At 38.8% G+C, this 18,457-nt stretch overlaps 1 protein-coding gene across 1 annotated transcript in view; it reads left to right on the top strand.

Annotated features, from left to right (window-relative positions):
* Positions 1 to 393: 393 nt before the first annotated feature.
* Positions 394 to 18,457, top strand: part of RAP1B (RAP1B, member of RAS oncogene family) — a 46,410-nt gene continuing 28,346 nt past the window's right edge. The window contains exon 1 of the mRNA XM_065886572.1: positions 394 to 550. The gene's annotated coding sequence lies outside the window, so the exon portion shown is untranslated. The remainder of the gene's footprint in view (positions 551 to 18,457) is intronic.

The following is an 18,457-nucleotide window of genomic DNA, read 5'->3' as shown; positions in this document are numbered from 1 at the left end:
GAAATTGAGCGCTGCTGTTACTTCTCCAGCCACTTTCCCCAGCACAAAGGAGTACGGGAGCACCAAATGTTTGGTGGCGTTGGTGACTGAATTACAGTTTGCATGAAAGGCACCTTTTGAATTCGTACGGTTTTTAAGCTCTTCGCACCGTTGTAACCCGCTAGGATTTGGGAAGCCAAGGGAAGGCCGAAGAGGCAGTAAGAGGGAAAGAAAAACACCGCGGTTAAAACGCCACGAAGAGCGCCGCGCGCTCCCGGTTTGCGCTGCGGGGACGCGGAAGGCCCCGCCCCCCGGCTCCCCTCGCCCCTCCCCTAGGCCCCGCCCCTTCCCGGCCGCGCACCCGCGCGCCCCGCCCGCGGGCGGAAGCGAGAGCGAGGCTGAACGCTTGACGTCAAGGCGACACCGCCAAACCTCGCCCAGAGTCAGGCGTGTAAGCCAGCCGGAGCGGCGGCGGCGGCGGTAGCGGTAGGACCGCCGTGGCGCCGGTAGCAGCGACCCGGAGGGAGCGCGAAGCGACGCTGGCTGCGGGGACCCGGTGACAGCGTGAGAGGTTCGCAGAGTGCGTGCGTGGCCGCTGAGGGGAGCGGCGGCGGTGGCCGCGCGGGGCGGGGGCCGGGCGCCGGCAGAGGGGAGCGGGTGGGGTGCGGCGCGGGCCGGGCTGGGCGCGCGCGCGGCGGTCAGGGGGCCGGGGCGGCGGCGACGGCGGCCTCAGAGCGCGGCAGGTGGTGCGAGGGCTCTGGCCCGGCCGGCGAGTGCGCTGCCTCCCAGGCCGGCGGGCATGAGCCGCCGCCGCCGCCGCCGGGGAACAGCGCGCTTTGCGGAAGGGGTCAAATGTCTGAAATATGGCGGAGGAAGTGAGAGCCCGAGGACCCCCCCCCCCCACCCCCACCCGCCTGCTCCCTCCTGCCCGCGGCCGCCGCAGCCTCTCCCGCTGCCCGCGGTCCCCCGCCGGCTCCCCGTAAGACTCGTCTCCCCTGCCCCGGAGCCCCCTCGCCGGCCGCCTCTTTTCCTCCCGGGTGTAAGTGGAAGTTAGAACGGAAACCAGAAAGTTATCCTTTGAGGAGACCCAGCTTCCCCCAGTCCCGAGCTGGGGCGAGGAGCGTTCGGGGGAAACCACTCCCCGGCGTCCTGCGGGCTCGAGCCTGACAGGGAAAAAGTTTGCCTGAAACGGGGCTGGTTTGCTCCATTTGTTGCGGGAAGTGGCAGGAGGAAGGCAGCGGAGGGAGCCCCACCTAGTCTGGCAGCGGCCACCGCGTAGAGAAAAACTGTTAAAGGGGCCTTTCCCTTCGTCAGCAAGAGGAAATCTCTTTCTCTTACAGAGGGAGAGAAAATCCAGGAAGTTTGTCTTCTCTTTTTCGCCATCTCGATGTGTGTAATCCTAACATTGACTGTCAGCGCCGTGAATCTTATTTAAAACTACCCCCAGTGAATCGGGCCATCCGAATATTTCTTGTGGAAAAAAGAAAAAAACCTGATGGCTTTTGGAGAAAAGATCATCCTTGCTGAGTTTAAGCAGACGATTTTCTTCCCCTTCTCCTGATCCCCCACCCCCTTTTATTAGTTCAGAACAACATTTTTGCCCTGCAGCTCTTGTGTGAACATAAGCAGTTCTGTGTTACAGTAACGGGAAATCACATTTTTAACGGGGTAGAAAGTTGACGCTAAATGAAGATTGTGATTTTAATATTTTAAAATTAATTCAGCCTGATTGGATTTTTGTTTTGCTAGTAGCACAGCGTCTAATATATAAATATCTAAAATATAATTTATCATGCTTATAAAACTTAAAGCTTCCAATTCGTAAATTCATTTTTTAACCCTCTTTTTTGTAATTAGAATGCTATTTGGACTTGTTCAACAAAACCTTAGCTTAGCAAGAAGTAACATAAAAAGGGTAGACGTTCATTTAACTTAAGGCTGGTATCACTCCTAAAAGCTGACCCTTGAATTGTGTTTGAGTCATAATGGAGTCATGGGACTTTTTAAGGGCCGGAAAGGGCTATTTAGATCATCCAGTCCCACCCTCTGATTTTACGGAGGAGGAAACTGAGGCCTGGAAAAGATAAGATAACTAGTCAGTGGTCCTGCTGACTTGTAGGACAGTAACGTACCATAATAGAGAACCTGGAGGAAAATATATGACATTTTTATAGTGAATTACATTTTACAGAGAATGGTCGTCCCATCATACCCCAAAAAAGGTGAGTACGTTAGTCAAACAGTGTAGAATCATTTGGGTAGTTTCATTACCAGGTTTTAAGAGAGGAAGTTGATATCAGAATGGTGAATTAACTTTAAGGACACAGAGCCCTGAATGATAGTCTTATTTGAGCCCATCCATGCTTTTGATCTCTGCACTACGGGAAAGTAGTTTCACTTGCATTTTCTTTTTGTCATTCATAATAAATTGTGAAGCGCCCTTATCTGAAGAAGCTGGAAAGTAAGTCTTTGAAACACGTGTATCCAGTTTGGTTTTAATGTGCCAAGTATGGGAATACAACTGAAGAACCCAATAATAAACTGGCTTAATTTTAAACTTTGGTATGGGTTCATGAAAATGATTGCTCTTTCTGCCCCTTCCCACCCTCCCCCACCCTATGAAAGTCATCTCTCTTCCTTTCTGTGACAAGCGTCACTTCCTACCTCCTGTTATCATTATATGTTTTTTCTTATCCCACTAAATTATAGACTCCATGGGCAGGATGTGTTCTTTGCACAGAGACAATACCAGTTTGTTAAATGTAAACACCATGAGGGTAGGGACTTGGTCCATTTTATTCTCTACTGTATCTTAGTTACTAGAACCTTGCCTGTGCACATAGTAAGTGTTTAGCACTTAGATTTAGGGATTAACTGTAATAAACATTTAAAGAGATGATATTTGAAGAGAACTTTGTCTTCCTTCAAAAAGAAACATTTCCACATTGGTTTTGGAACCATTTTAAGTTTACAAATTGATTTCGATTTTATCCTCAAAACAGTCCTTTACTGTGGAATTTCAGTATTTTCTCTTAGCTGTGTAAAGGGAAAGTGAGCCCCCATGGTAAGGAGCCACCATGTAAGGAGGGTCTAGCGAGGTGTAATAGGGGATTCATCATAAAAAACTTCGATCCATGTACAGTAGGATCTTACAGGTGTATCTTCCAATATAATTCAAGATTGATAGAAGACCTATGCAGAGATTGATAACATAGTAACTAATTATACATGTTGTTTTAAATATAAAGTCTAAGATTTGAATGAGAAGCTGTCCATGTTCAATTTTCTTTGACTTCTGTTGTAGGTATTTGATCAATATTTATTAAGGCAGTGAAATTAAATAGGGAAACTGGATCTCATACAAATAGGATTTGGCTGATTTTGCAAAGGTGTCGTTTATTTTTCTTCCAAAAGTGTAAGTAGGGAGTTCTATTATTGAATATCAAGGTCTTACTGGTATGCATGTGTCATCATTTTCCCAAAGGCTTAAAATAACGTGTTTCTGTGTTATGTATTGGTAAAGAAGGGGTGGGTATTGATCTGTAGTGTTTAGATTTGACTGGCACCAGGAATAGTTTAGTATTTATGAACTGAATATTCAAAAGCTGTCTTTTCTATTATGGCAATAATATCACATGTTCAGTCTATAGAAAATCTTGATGAAGATTGATCTTAAACTCTGTAAGACCATATAGGGTTGTGACTAAATTTATGCCTTGATTTTTCTTCCCCCTCCTATAATTTTTGAGACCCTTAGAGTCAGAGATTAGGCTGAAGTTTTTACAGTTACCCTTTTCAAATTGGATTTCTTTTAGAAAAAGTTAAGAAACAGGTATTTTGGCTGATGCAATGATTCATTGTTAACACTGGATAGATTTTTCAGCAAGCAGGAGGTCTGTACTGTGGCTTACCCTTGTCCTGAAAGCCTGATGTTTTTCAGTGTTAAGATACTTTGCAATACTACTTAAAGGTACTAATTACCATTTGAGAACTTAAGTCTTTTCATTTATTAGTCATTTGAAAATGTTATGAACACAATGGAAGCATTAGGTGCAAGGAATAGGATGAATTTTATCTATTTGCAGTAAAGACTGGCTTGCTGTATAATCTCTTGTACTTTGTTTGAACCTAGTTGATCACTGGATTCTAAGACCAATCCCTTTAGTCATAGAATTTGTATTTTAGAGAAGAAAGGCTATCAGGAACTTTTGTGCTGCCATTAAAAAATTAAAATCACTTAAAATACACCACTAACAAAAATACCACTTCTCCATACTTCCTAACACTGGTGTGTTTATTCCCAATGTTAGTCAAATTACGGCTACAACAGCAACTGATTATTATTTCAGTAGCGATTTACAAAGAATTTTTCTTTGCATCAATAGTGGATCAAAATTTGTAAAGTTTCCAAGGAACCTTAAAACTTATAAAAGAAAGAAATGAATATTTGGGGAATTCCCTGGTGGTCCAGTGGTTAGGACTCCACACTTTCACCGCAGAGGGCCGAGGGTTCAATCCCTGGTCAGAGAACTAAGATCCCACAAGCCGCGCGGCGGCCAAAAAAAAAAATTACAACATAGATTGCAGAATTTCCATTTAGTTTTTACTATACAGAACAATATTCTGGAGTATTACCACACTTAAAATTATATATGAGGTGCTCAGGTACTAGAAATGTGTTCACTTTTAAATTAATAATCTTAGTCTAACTATACAGAATAATTATCTAACATTCTGATTTTGAATTTTATATTGGGCTGGTTCCTAACACTTAACTCTTGTAGTTATGCTGTTTTGTAATTTTGTAGTTGTATGTGCGTGCGTATGTATGTATGTATTTATTTCAGTGAGACCTTTTAAATTTAAACTGGATTCTGATCCCATGAGATAACTTGCTAGGTAATCTTTTCCAGTGATAGAATGTTTTTAACTGTTGTACAGGCAGACTAAAGATGTTAAAGGAAGAGAGCATCCATTAAAAGCAGTTATACGTAATTTTGAACATTTTCAGTTATTGACTTCTTGGAATCATCACTTTTGCTACATCACGGAGCTTCTTGCTGAGTTTTTCGGTAGTTGCCTTGAATATTTATTTCAGTAAATATGTACTTTTAATTAAATAGTTTTCTCTCCTCTATTTAAAACTTAGCATTTTGTTAAGTAACTTTATTTTGAAAATATACAGTGAACTAATTGCCCCATTGGTGGATCACCTTTACCTGTTGCTTTCCTCCTCTTTGCCTTGTGGGAAGGGCACAAAGATGAAAGAAAATCTGTTTGTCCATTTAATAACAGTTTTTGGCAAAAGCTTCTAGAAAGGAAATGGAAAATGTTATGTAAAATTCTAATTATCTGAGTTTTCTATAATTTATCCTTATTAGAATATATTTTTCAAGTCACTGTATTCCATAAAAAGGGGGGGGAGTTTCTAAAAGTTCTTAGTTACTGGGAATGAAGACTATAAATATAAGCTCTTTTTGTTTAATTAATAGTTTGTAGGTGTCAAAGTGGTGTGCATATCGCATCCAACTATTACCTACGTGTTGTTAGATTGCAGTGAGACTACATTATGCTAACATAGTTATAGCTGCTGCTTCTAAGATTTATAAGTTATCATTAAGCTCCTCAGTAACTATAGCAAAACTTGGGAATCCCTCAGGAACCTTGAATTCTGTACTGTACAGATAATAACAAGGGATAGTAATGAGGTATATAAACATGTGCATCTGTTATTCTGCTCTTGAAATTGTTGAACTTGAGACTTTGCACTAAAGTGTTTTGAATACAGAAAAGTATAATGAAGAAAATAAGTATTGCTTGTAATCATACCAGTGCAGTGAGTTTTTAGGCAAAGTTTGTAAGCTTTCCGAACCTCTTTGCTTCCTCAGTGGGAAAGATGACGTATAAAGCTTCTGTTCACCTGTAGCATCGCTAGTGCCAATTGAAGTTGATTAGATTGCTTAATTTTTAAGATCCCTGTTAAGGTATAAATGAGAAGTAAGGAAGAATAATTGTGATTGTGACCAAATAAATTGTGTAGCTCAGTGGTTTTTAAAGTATGGTTCAAGGAATCCTGGGGATTGCCTAGACATTTTGAAGGAGTCTACAAGTACAGAACTGTTTACAATAATACTGCGATGTCCTTTGCCTTTTCTCTGTGTTGACATCTATACCAATGTACAAAAGCAAAGGTGGGTAAAGCTTTTGACATCTGAGAACAAATCAGGTGAGAGTACCTCCCTGTATTAGCAGTCATGGTACATATCCTTCAGTGCCATGCACTCACAGTTTAAAAAAAAAAAAAGTCTAAATGCACTTGATGAAGAAGTAAAAAAAAAATTATCAGATCTCAACTTTGTACATATCATTTTAATGTACTGTGACAAAATAGGAAGTATGCTTAAAACGCTTTTTCTGCTGTCATACTGAAATATGGTTGCCTCTAGGGAAAGCATTTGTGTGATTTTTGAGTTGCAAGCTGAATTAGCCACTTTTTTCATGATCACCATTTTTACTTGAAAGAATGCTTGACAAACTGAAGTTTTTCAGACTTGGGTATTAGACTGACACTTTCTCAAGAAGCGAACCTGGATCTTTAAAAGGAAAAGATTGACAGTATTTACAGGCAATGATAAAGTTCTAGTTTTCAAGGGAAAATTAGAATTTTGGAAGATTTTTCCGATGATATTGGTGATGTTAATGGACATGGTTTTTAAAATAATGTATAATGAAATATGTCAATATTTGAAGATCCACATGACTCTGTAAGCCAATATTTTCCAAGTCACTAGTGCATGATATTATAAGATCACACAAGGATAAGAAACAAAGTTCTAGCTAGACCAATGGGTCTTTTTTTTTTTTTTTAATTTATTTATTTTTGGCTGCGTTGGGTCTCCGTTGCTGCGCACGGGCTTTCTTTAGTTGCGGCGAGTGGGGGCTACTCTTTGTTGCGGTGTGTGAGCTTCCCATTGTGGTGGCTTCTCTCTTGTTGCAGAGCAGAGGCTCTAGTAGGCGCGCGGGCTTCAGTAGTTGTGGCACATGGGCTTAGTGGCTCCGCGGCATGTGGGATCTTCCCGGACCAGGACTCGAACTTGTGTCCCCTGCACTGGCAGGTGGATTCTTAACCACTTCACCACCAGGGAAGCCCCCAAGACCAGTGGGTCTTAATGTGAATGTAGAGTTTATTGATAAGGTTACCCATTCCAATATATTTCAGCCAATTGAGTTTTGGTATAGTATCAAAGGAGAATATCCACATTTATCTGAAAGGCCATTAAAATATTCCCAAATGTCTGTCTGGTTATTATTTCCTTTTTTGTGTGTATTACTCATTTTTCCATGCTTTGCAATATATTGAACATAATTTTGTTGGAGGAGTAGAGAAGAATAGGAACCATAGATAAATGTGAGGCAGTGTTTTCATGTGCTTTATCTTAGAATCTCATTAATACATAATCATTTTTAGTTTAATTTCTTTGCAGTTTTTTCCATTGAGCAGTCCATTTAACTTGCTGCGCTGTGCGGCGTGTGGGATCTTAGTTCCCCAACCAGGGATTGAACCCAGGCCCTGGCAGTGAAAGCACCAAGTTCTAACTATTGGACCACCAGGGAATTCCCCCCATTCAACTTTGGATTGCAGTAGGAGATTAGGTAATTGTTATTTTTTAAGTCAATTTTTGGTTTTAATACTTGTTTTGTACATCTGATTACTCAACCATAGATAGGTTGCTTATATGTTCAAGTTTTGACATAACCCTAAACAGATTTTTAATAGTTGACTTTCACAATTTTAGGATATGTAGTAGCTTTCATGTAGTAAAGCTATGTACTTTTTCCCACTTCTAGTTTAACCATGTGTCCTTGACCTGAGAATTTGATGTTGTCTAGATACTTTTCCAAAACAAATGAGAAAGTTTTTACCTTCTGGGAGAAAGTTTTTTCTTTTTCATGTTTATTTAAGAATAATTGTAGCAATCCTTGTTAAACAACTCTTTTCATAAAAGTCATGTCTTAGGACCATTCCAAATTTTAAAGGATTTTTAGGACAACCTGCATTTGGTTCAAGTAACAAGTTTCAGGTTATGAAAGAAGTAAGATACATAAGTTGTAGTTCATAGTTGTAGTTTGTAGTTTGCACCCAGTTTCTTGGAAATTTAGTGCCAGTTATTTCCCTAGGAATAATAGAACGGGTGTGCATAAAGAGAGTATTGAGTCTGAACACCACTGTTTGTAAGAACAGGGTTGGCATCAGAGAAAGAGAAAGATTCGGAGTGGTTTAGGGAAGAAATAAGTGTAAAAAACTAGCTTCAGGATAGCTTCAGGGAATAAGCCCTATAGAATTCCTGCCCCCATGAGCTAATCCCACAGTAGGGGGTGTTCATTTAATAGGAAGCTTTAGTTCTCCCTATATTAAATAATTAACTGCTCAGCTGTTCTGAATTAGGGAACATACTGAGATCATATTTTATGTCCTGGACATCCAAATTAGTCACAAAGTTGCCACTCACTATTGCTTATATAGTTTAAGTTGCTAGCTGAAAAATGTTTGAAATTCCCTGTATTTTAGGTTTTTTATACTTAAGCTTTTTTTTCCTCCAAGAGCCCTGTCACCTTACTTGATCTTCATTGAACAAAGAGAATACAGGATTTGCAAGCTTTTAAGGACGGAAGAGCATTTATAAAAGTTTTCTGTTGTTTCCATGAAAGTGATGATGGTGATAATAGTGAAGAGGTGGAAGGGCAGGAAGTAGAACAGAAAAGAGTGAAGATGGTGATTAAGAGGTTCTCTTTCTGATGAGCAGGGCTGCTGTTACTGCTATTCACTTTAGAGTTCTGGTTGAGCAAAAATGATAAACTCCACTTTGATAAGCACTTACGGTGCTTTAGTGATTGATACGTCTTGTCCACCAGTGGGTCCTATGTAGAGGATAAATTGATATTTTCTATCAGTCAGAGATCATGGTATTAGAGTAGAAGTTTCATAATTATGCAGTGTGAGTTGAGAGTACTCTTGCTCTTTTTACTCCCAACAGGCCCTTATGCACTTTTCTCTGAACTTTCAGGTGCTCGGTTTGGACACTTATTTCACTTTTTCTCATAAGTTTTAACTGATTCCATTGAGCCTGAGGGCTAAATCTGAGAAATGATGTGCTAGTTTTGCTTTTTTGTTTGTTTTTTTTTTTTTTAGAATATGCTTTATTTATTTTTTGATGTGGACCACTTTTAAAGTCTTTATTGAATTTGTTACAATATTGCTTCTGTTTTATGTTTTGTTTTTTTGGCCCCGAGGCATGTGGGATCTTAGCTCCCCCACCAGGGATCGAATCTGCACCCCCTGCATTAGAGGCAAATTCTTAACCACTGGACCGCTAGGGAAGTCCTGATGTGCTAGTTTTGAGTAGTTTGATTCTACCCTGTTTAAGTAGCTTGGTTTAGTAGTGGTAACTTTGACCTGCGTGATCTAGGCTTCAGTTCCCTCTGGCACAGGCCATGAAGCCTAGAACAAGTTAACTCCTCTCTTAGAACTTATCTTTATGTAGACAAAGTTTGATTAACAGTTGTTAAGGTATTTTTGAGCTCTAAAATCCTGTGTTGCTGTGATATCACCCTTGTTAAAGCCGCAGTCATCTTTGCCTGGACTCCTACAGGAACTTTCTAACTTGTTGCCATTCCTCAGTCTTCACCCAGAAGACAAAGTCATCCTTTAAAAATGTAGACCAGATCATGTAATACCCTCCAGTCCCGATTTCCTACCCCAGTGGCTTAAAATAAAAACCAGGTCCAGTTCTTGCTTACTTCACAACTTTATCTTCTTTCCATTGCTCACTAAGCTCCAGCCATACTGGACTTCTTTCTGATCTTGACCCCACCAACCCTTTACCACCTTTTGAGTTTTTGGTGCTTACAACTGCTTTCTCTCTGTCATGCTCTTTCTTCAGCTGTGTGCAGTTCTGCCTTAGTCTGAATCTTACATCTCAGTTCAGATGTCTCATCTGCAGAGAAGTTTTTCCTGATCATCTTATATAAAGGACTACCCCTCTTTATTACCTTCACAGTTCTTACCAAAAAATTATATTTATTTTTTCATCTATCCTCTCTTCCCCTCAGATGTTTCAAGAGAGAAGAAACACCATGTAAATTTCCAACACAGTCTCAAATGGTAATTGGCACACATAGTAAGTGCTCAAATTTGTTTTATTTTAATTGAAAGAATATATGAAGAGTTCGGTGGTTTGTCCTTATCAATTCCCATCATAGGCTACTTCTTACACTAATTTTTTTAAGTGTTACATTTATTTCCAACTATAATCCCTCATTACTTAGGGCATCTGTCTCTTGAGTCGTTCATCTGACTGCCTATAATTGGAGCTGGTTGATCTCAGTTGCTGTATGTTATGATTAAATTGAGTAGTTATGCACAAAAGGTTCTTAGCAAAGACATGAAAGTTTAATCATCATGAAATGTAAATAGTTCAAAATAATAATAACACCCAAATGAGTGATATAGATGAGTGCTTATAGAATCAAAGGAAGAAGTGAAAACCTTTAGGCTTTCGTAGTCCAAGAAGACATTAAAAATGAGGTGGGGGCTTCCCTGGTGGCGCAGTCGTTGAGAGTCTGCCTGCTAATGCAGGGGACACGGGTTCGAGCCCTGGTCTGGGAGGATCCCACATGCCACGGAGCAACTGGGCCTGTGAGCCACAAGTACTGAGCCTTTGCGTCTGGAGCCTGTGCTCCGCAGCAAGAGAGGCCCCAATAGTGAGAGGCCCGCGCACTGCGATGAAGAGTGGCCCCCGCTTGCCACAACTAGAGAAAGCCCTCACACAGAAACGAAGACCCAACACAGCCCTAAATAAATTAATTAATTAAAAAAAAATGAGGTGGGATCTGTACACGATGTTAAAAGGGTACGTAAGTTTTAGACTAACAGTGAATCAGGGTAGACAACAATTTAGAAATTGAGAAGTGCAGGGTATGTTTAAGAGAGTATTTTGCTCTGGTAGATATTTGTGAAATGGATTATAGGGCTATAATACCTTACCTATATAGCCAGATATTTTGGAATTCAGAACTTTTTGGAAAGATTTATTTTGCATGTTAGTAAGAGTAATCAAGCACTTAATATTTCTAAAGTGAAATATGAATAGTTACGCTTAATGGGATAAGTAAAAACTAAATAGCCGCACATCAGTGCTTGGGTGAAGTTTTGCTGTGTAAAAAATTTATGTTGGGTCAGGTTTTGCCGCTAAATTAAACTTGCAGATTTCAGAGATTTTCTGATTTCAGAATTTCTGTGAGAAGTGGGTCTGAAATAGTTGGAAAGGCTTTACTCTTTATTACTTTGTGTCTTTGGGGAGGACATCAGGGTCTGAAAATGTTAGTTTGAGGCAATTAGCTTAGAAACAGTTTCTGCCAAGGAATTTTTGACACAGACTCAGGGTGGAAGGCACTACTGAGGGTGATGAGTCTTTACAGGTATGGGAGAACCACCTAATTCCTTAGAGTCCGGTTAAATGTTTGGAAGTAGTGGAGATTCATCAGTGTATATAGGTGCCTGGAAAATAGTAAATGTTAAAAAAAAGTGTAATGCTTGAGAGCTCATATTTTAGATGCGATTTCTTCTTTATCAGTTTTTAAAGTCTTAAACCCTGCAGTTTGTGTCCCAATTGATAGATTTGTAAGAATTACATAATACATATAATTGTGAGGTAAGAGCGCAAGAGAAGGTTAGAATAGGAATACTGTAGGACTAATGTAATCTGTTTTAACATCCTTGATGGAATCACTTGGTATTGACAAGGAAAGAAGTAAATATCTGAAGATGCTACTTTGAAACTCAGGATTGATTATAAGAAGTGCCTGCTAGCTTTCTGTGTTTTCCCCACTGCTCTCCTTATTCTTGCAACCTAATTAACACCCAGATTCAGTCCTCATTGTCTTTATGCATTCATTTGGTGTATATTAATGTCCAAGAAGGAAGACGTGTGTGCTATTTTTGTATATTGACTTGTATCTTATAGAATTGCCAAGATAGGCATGTTTCAAAACTACTTTATAAAAAATAAAAGTGCTTACTGACCTAATAATTATGCAGGTAAGTGGAATAATGTATGGAAAAGCCAAATGTAAGCATTATTTATGGCTTACAAAGTGTGGCGTGCCTTTTATTTTTCTAAGTGGTCTTTATTATACTGGGTACTAATGCCTCTTTGAATAAACTGAAGAGGCTAGAGTATAAAAGGAAGAACTGTTACATTAGTCTAAAACAACTTTATAAGACAACTAGCTGCACAAGCCAGTGTGGGCATTAGCTAGCATAAACTGCTGCTTAGATTAAGATGTTAAAATTATTAGAGAAAACTATGAGAAGTACCTTTGCTTCCACTGTTTTTTGTTAGTTGGTTAATTTTTCTCCTCTGAACTTGTGGCACATTTACTAGGGGATTTTCCATTACCTAGTCCTGGTCTTGAAATTTCATTTAGAATGTAATGCAGATTATAAACCCACAATCTGAAATTATGGCATTCTTATTATGGCTTCAAATGCATTTGGGGGCAGTCACATTAAGCTTTGTCTTAATCTTAGGAAGGTAACAGTAAAATGAAATAAAAAAATTTTTGTAGTCATTTATTCCTTCTCTCATGAAAAACTAATTCTGTTTATTTTTGAATTCAACCTAGTGTTGAAATAGACTGTAAAATTGTTTTTAAAATGTTCCCCCATCCTTGTGGAGGGTGGTGTATTATAAAATCTGAGTATCTATGTTAAAAGAAATATTTGTAGCATTCTTCCAGTCATAAAAGTGGGTGTGGTTTGTTCTGGAGTCCTTACCCTTAACTTGAATTCTGGTCTGTCTGCTGGTAGTAAAGAGCCTCACTTCTGATTTCTTAAAATGCATGAAAGCACATATTTTCCCTAACTAATGGGGATATCTCTGTGGTTGATGTAGTCATCTCATTCTGCAACCTATTCAGCAAACATTATTGAGCACCTTCGGTGTAAGTGTTACATTCTGGAATCACAAATTCAGGAGACTTGGAGAAAATGTGGCTTCCCTAGGAACATAGTAAAACATCTGGTTAACCTTCTTAACCCTTTGCAGTGGTGTTGTCTTTTTTTTCTGTGACATGTGGAAGCTAAGATGTTAAGAGTGGATTATTTAAATGACTGAGGATTATTTAAAATACTGATTTCTGGAGACCTGAGGAACACAGAGTCCTTCCTTTTCTGTGCTAAATTAGGGGACACTTACTTGGAATCAAAGAAGACTAATAATATGAGCTCTGATAGACCCTGATCTTTCTTTGCTAGGATATAGGTCTTAGGGTCTTAAGGAGGAAGGAAGGTGTTAGGAGTCTTCCAGAGGTGCTTTTTAAAACTTACACACACACACACACACTCCCACTCCCTACAATAATCACAGAAACCACTGCTCTAATGTCACTTTAATTTCTCCCAGGCTTCTGGGTCTTCAGATTTAAATTTGATCTGACCTTGAGACATCCCCTCCCACCATTCCCATCAGTGATTTTGTTTTGCCACCACCTCAAATACCCTATGCATGGCTCCTTAACTTCCTATCATGCCAGGGTGTGGCCCATATGGGCCAGGCTACATCTAACAGAAACATAATATCTGATGAAAAATGTCTTATTATATGGACATACAGATGTGTGTGTTTACAATTATCTTTAGAGAGACTCATCAGTATCTGAATAGATACAGACCTAAATGAGTCTTGATGTATAACCTTGCTTTATAGAAAATGAAAATGGTAGGTTTTTCAGCCTCCCTTGGTAGCTAGGGTGCAAGTACTTGACATAGGACCGAGACACAAAGGATTTTTCTGAAACAAATCTGAAAGGAAACTTTGCAGAGCCCTAGTGGCATGAATGCCTTAATCTTAAGCTGTTTATTATGTTAACTACTTCCAGAATCAAAGTGAGCAGATTTAATAGATCAGATTTAGCTCCAAATGTAAAAATTTAGTGCTTTACCCAAGATGCCCTTTTCAGATTTATCTGTAAAGCTTGATGGAGTTTTGGGATATGTTGGGGTCTTACATTCGGTTCCCCTAATAACACTCTTTTTTATCATCCTCACAAATGGCCTTGACAGCTGAATCTGTTGACTAAGTGTATAAAGCGCCTGTTGAATGTTATAAAATAGAGCAACATCAACTATGCCAGAACCAAAATTGTTTTTGGTAGACAGTCTTAAGCATTCAGGTGGACCATCCTCAGTGATTCCTTTCAAGGTTTTTGTTGTTGTTGTAGAGGTTTTTGCATATTATTTTGCAGCTAACTAAAACTATCAGACAACATGTTAGCTATGTGAAATATTCTACAGCAGAAATTTTCAGATGTTTTTTAGTTACATTCCTGTTTCTCCTTTCCCTAAACCATTGTAGACATTGATAATTGAGAACTGTACTCTTTCCCTTTGAGTCCAGAATCATTATTAACACTGCACTCCAGGTAGCCATTAATATTTTGAGTTGCTGTTTGAGCTAAAACCCATTTGCCACCAGTGAATTAATGGACACGATCTATCCTTATCTCTTCCAGGGCATATCAGCACACTTTCTGTAAAGGGCCGGTTAATAAATATCTTAGGCTTTGTGGACCACGTATTCTCTGTCACAACCACTCAACTCTGCTGTGTTAGTAGGAGTAACCATAGACAGTATGCAGTTGTATGGCTGTGTTCCAACAAAACATTATTTACGAAAAACAGACGTGGTGAAGTTTAGCCTGTGGGCTGGAATTAGCCAACCCCTGCTCTAGGGCAAGAAACTGGTTTTGATTCATTCAACAAATAATTGCCTTCTGTATTCCAGGCACTGTGTTAAGTGTTGGTTATGCAACAATTAACATTATACATAGATCTCTGGCCATGAAATATTTAAGCCTTAACTGAGTATTTTTTATGCTTTAGGCATATCCAAAGGGGTTTTTTGAGGAAAAATATGGCCTGGCCCATACATCTGCCTCATTTGTCAGTACAAGTGAGATCTTAGGCAAATACCCTAAGTGCCATGTTCTGTGGTAGTGGTGTTAACTAAAAGTAATCTCAGTATGCTTTAGATATCAGATGCTGTGGTATCAAAGTGAACATCCTGTTATTAAAGGGGGAGGCTTAAGATGTGTGGATCTAGTATCTGTACTGCCTGAACATAGTAGGTATTTAGTGTTCGTACGGCGTTGTGCGATAAAACTGAAATTACCAGTTGTCTTAACTATCTTCTGCCAGTCTCTTGCAGCTTCTTTCCTCTATGCAGCATATTGTTTCTGACCTCTTAATTTTGGTTTTCATTTTGTTACAGGTTTTTCTTGCAAATCAATCCATGCATTTTAAAAGTAGGCCACATATTAATCATATTTAATAAAATGCTTAACTTTTCTAGATGTATTGTCCAGATTTCTGTTAGAACTCCTTTTATTTAAAAAGTAGCTTTAGTTTTTCTCAATATTGGTATGTTTTTCTTCAAAATATCCAGTACTGTTGATTACAAAATGAGTCAAATCTCTTGACTAATACGCAGAGATCTTCATTATCTTAACTGTAGACGCTCGCTATTTTTTTTTCCTGTCCCTTTGTACCTTGAGGTCCACTCAGACCGTGCTTTCTACTGTAGTCTAATCATATTCCTACATTTTGCTGCCGACCTTTTTCTGAATTTCCATAGTATTTTTGTTTTTCTCTTGATATTTTCCATGATTTTTGTCTCACCTTTCTTACAAAATTGTAAGCTTCTTGAGAGCAAGTATGTTTTGTTCATCTTTGTAACCCTTGTGATCACTTGCACTTAATGCATATTCAGATACTAATTCTATGAAAGCTATACTTTTCTAATTAAGGGACAGTGTTCCTTCATGACAGATTCCTTGAATTTTTATCCAAATGAGAAAAATCGTGTCAAAATACATTGTAAGTTGTAAAGGCCATACAAATATTGTTTGTTACCATACACACTCAAACTTTGCTCTTACACTAAGTGATGTACACAGTTTGGTTTTTAATGTCCATGTTTTATTTCAGAGAAGAGTATGATCACATTGTGGAAAAAAAATAAGCTTGTTGTACATTTGCAAGATTTTTTTTTTTTTATTGATTGCCGGGAAGATGTTTTTATTTATTTATTTGGTTGTGCTGGGTCTTAGTTGTGGCAGGCAGGCTCCTTAGTTGAGGCTCACCGGCTCCTTTGTTGTGGCAGGCGGGTCCCTTAGGTGTGGCATGCGAGCTCTTAGTTGCGGCATGCATGTGAGATCTAGTTCCGTGACCAGGGATCGAACCCTGAGTCCCCCCGCACCGGGAGCATGGAGTCTTAACTGCTGCGCCACCAGGGAAGTCCCTGCAAGATGTTTTCTAAGCCTTCACAGCTCCACATCTTTAAAATTATGAAACATGAGAGGAAGCAAATTCCTATCAATATGTATTCCACAAAAGACGACCAGCCACCTTGTTTTTCTCAGGACTGAGGATTTCTTGGGACATAAGACTGAGTGCTAAAATCAGGACTGTTGGTCACCCTGATTTCACTTTGATGTGGCTACCTTTTTTGCTTATCACTGTGTTAGCACAGTTTAATAAATGCCTGGTAACTAGACAGTTGGCTTAGTGGGAGAGGGGTGTTGGGACACTTGGGCTTTTATTTCTTAAGTTTCTGAATATTATTTATTTTGGATAGATGTTCTTTAATATTCAAATGAAAATACAGAAGTGCATTTGATTAATTATTTAGGAATATATTTGTGTATGACATCATGGTGTCCTTATCAGAAGGTGGTGCTACTAACTTTCTTAACGAAAAATTGTATCATCTGTCGGATGATTAATGCTTTATTTAAATGTACTTTATTAGATATAGCAAAGTCCTAGGCAGCTTGAAATTTTCCTCTTAAAGCGGTTTAAGCTTTGATCACAGATTAACAGAGATGGTGTTTGTAAGGAAACATCTAGGGTAGTGTGTGCCTAGTCATTCCTGTGCTGCAGTTAGCTTTTGTATGTGTTCATGTTATGTAAATCAGAGAACACCATGGCTGAGATCTCTCTAATAGCAGGTATATAACTTAAAGTGGCTACTAAAAATCCTTACAAATTTTGTCAGCAGTTGAGCCATTGTGGGACATAAACTATTCTGAGACATGCACTGTGCCTAGTAGTATTGATGGAAAGGAGCCGTTAAAAATATTGATACTTATACCAAAAAGATGTCCTTAATTTGATTAATCTATTGGCTAAAATAGGCTCTTCTGGGATGGTGTGCTTGGTTGTTATCCTTTCATTATTTTTTTTGTTTTAAGAATGTGAATAGAGTCCTTTTGTTATTTTAGCTTTTTATGGTTCTTTTTGCCACCTTGTGAGACTTGCCAGCTTATATCATGGACATTGTTGTAGAAAAATTACTTGAGCCTTTAAAGCAAGTGTATCCAACATTATATTCCTGTATAGAAATGTAAAGGTCGGATTTGGGTGATGAAAAGACTTGAGAAGACAAGAAAATGGGAACATTTAGATTAAAGTCGAAAAAGAATGGTGTCCTTTTCACAAGAGAAGGAGGAAATCTGCATTTCTTTGCTTGTAGTAGTTTTTGTTGATTTTTAATAGATACGTTTTATTTTTAGACTAGACCTTAAAAGAATGTTGAGTAAACACTAGCCATGGTGTCACCATAGCCGTAGTATCTATTTATTCCTAGAAAAATCAGAAATAGGATGTAAGGTGCTTACTTCTGCCCTGTTTACAGAAGGCTTAAGATAAAGAGGAAAAGGACCAAGTCCAAAGACACAGTCTAGGCAAGTGATTTTTATACGTTATGGTTTATTGTACATACAATACAAGCTAGTCACTGAGTATTTTACACTGAGAAGCTCATTAAGCCTAGAAAGATTTTTGGTTTTGTACAGTGCTAATTTTTTCTGTTCATATTCCTTTTTCTCATAAACTGGCAAAAGACTCCATCAAAGTTCATTTGATAAAGGCTTACAACTAAAATTATAAAACCTTAAATTGAGATTTGTAATCATCTAAATAAATTGTATATTTCAAATTAATACACCAGAAATATTGAGTGAAACAAATTACACATGGTATATTTATAATCTTCCTAAACAAATCGGTGTCCGTTCTGTACCTGAAGCCTTTTGAACACAGGCATTGAGCATCTTCTTTCTAATCGCTTTGAGAATAAAAGATGCTACTGCCATGTCCATACTGTTGTCAGTTTTTCCTCCATTGTCTTTGAGACCTATTCCAAAAGATAAAAGATACCTACTAAACCAAGTGTGTTCCTCTTAGGCTCCCTGTCTGTTTTAATGGTGTCACTATCCATCTGTTTGATCATGCTGCATCTCATCTTCCTTTCCTCACCCAGTGTTGTCTGTCCTCATGTTCTCTTGAGTCTGACTTAGAAATTTCTCAAATATCCTTTCTCTTTATTCCTTCTGCCACTACCCTGACTTAGGTCACCAT

Source organism: Phocoena phocoena, chromosome 11 (genome assembly GCF_963924675.1).
Source record: "Phocoena phocoena chromosome 11, mPhoPho1.1, whole genome shotgun sequence".
NCBI classification, from domain to species: Eukaryota; Metazoa; Chordata; class Mammalia; order Artiodactyla; family Phocoenidae; genus Phocoena; species Phocoena phocoena.
The sequence above is the reverse complement of the archived record's forward strand: the minus strand, read 5'-3'. Positions and strand labels throughout refer to the sequence as shown.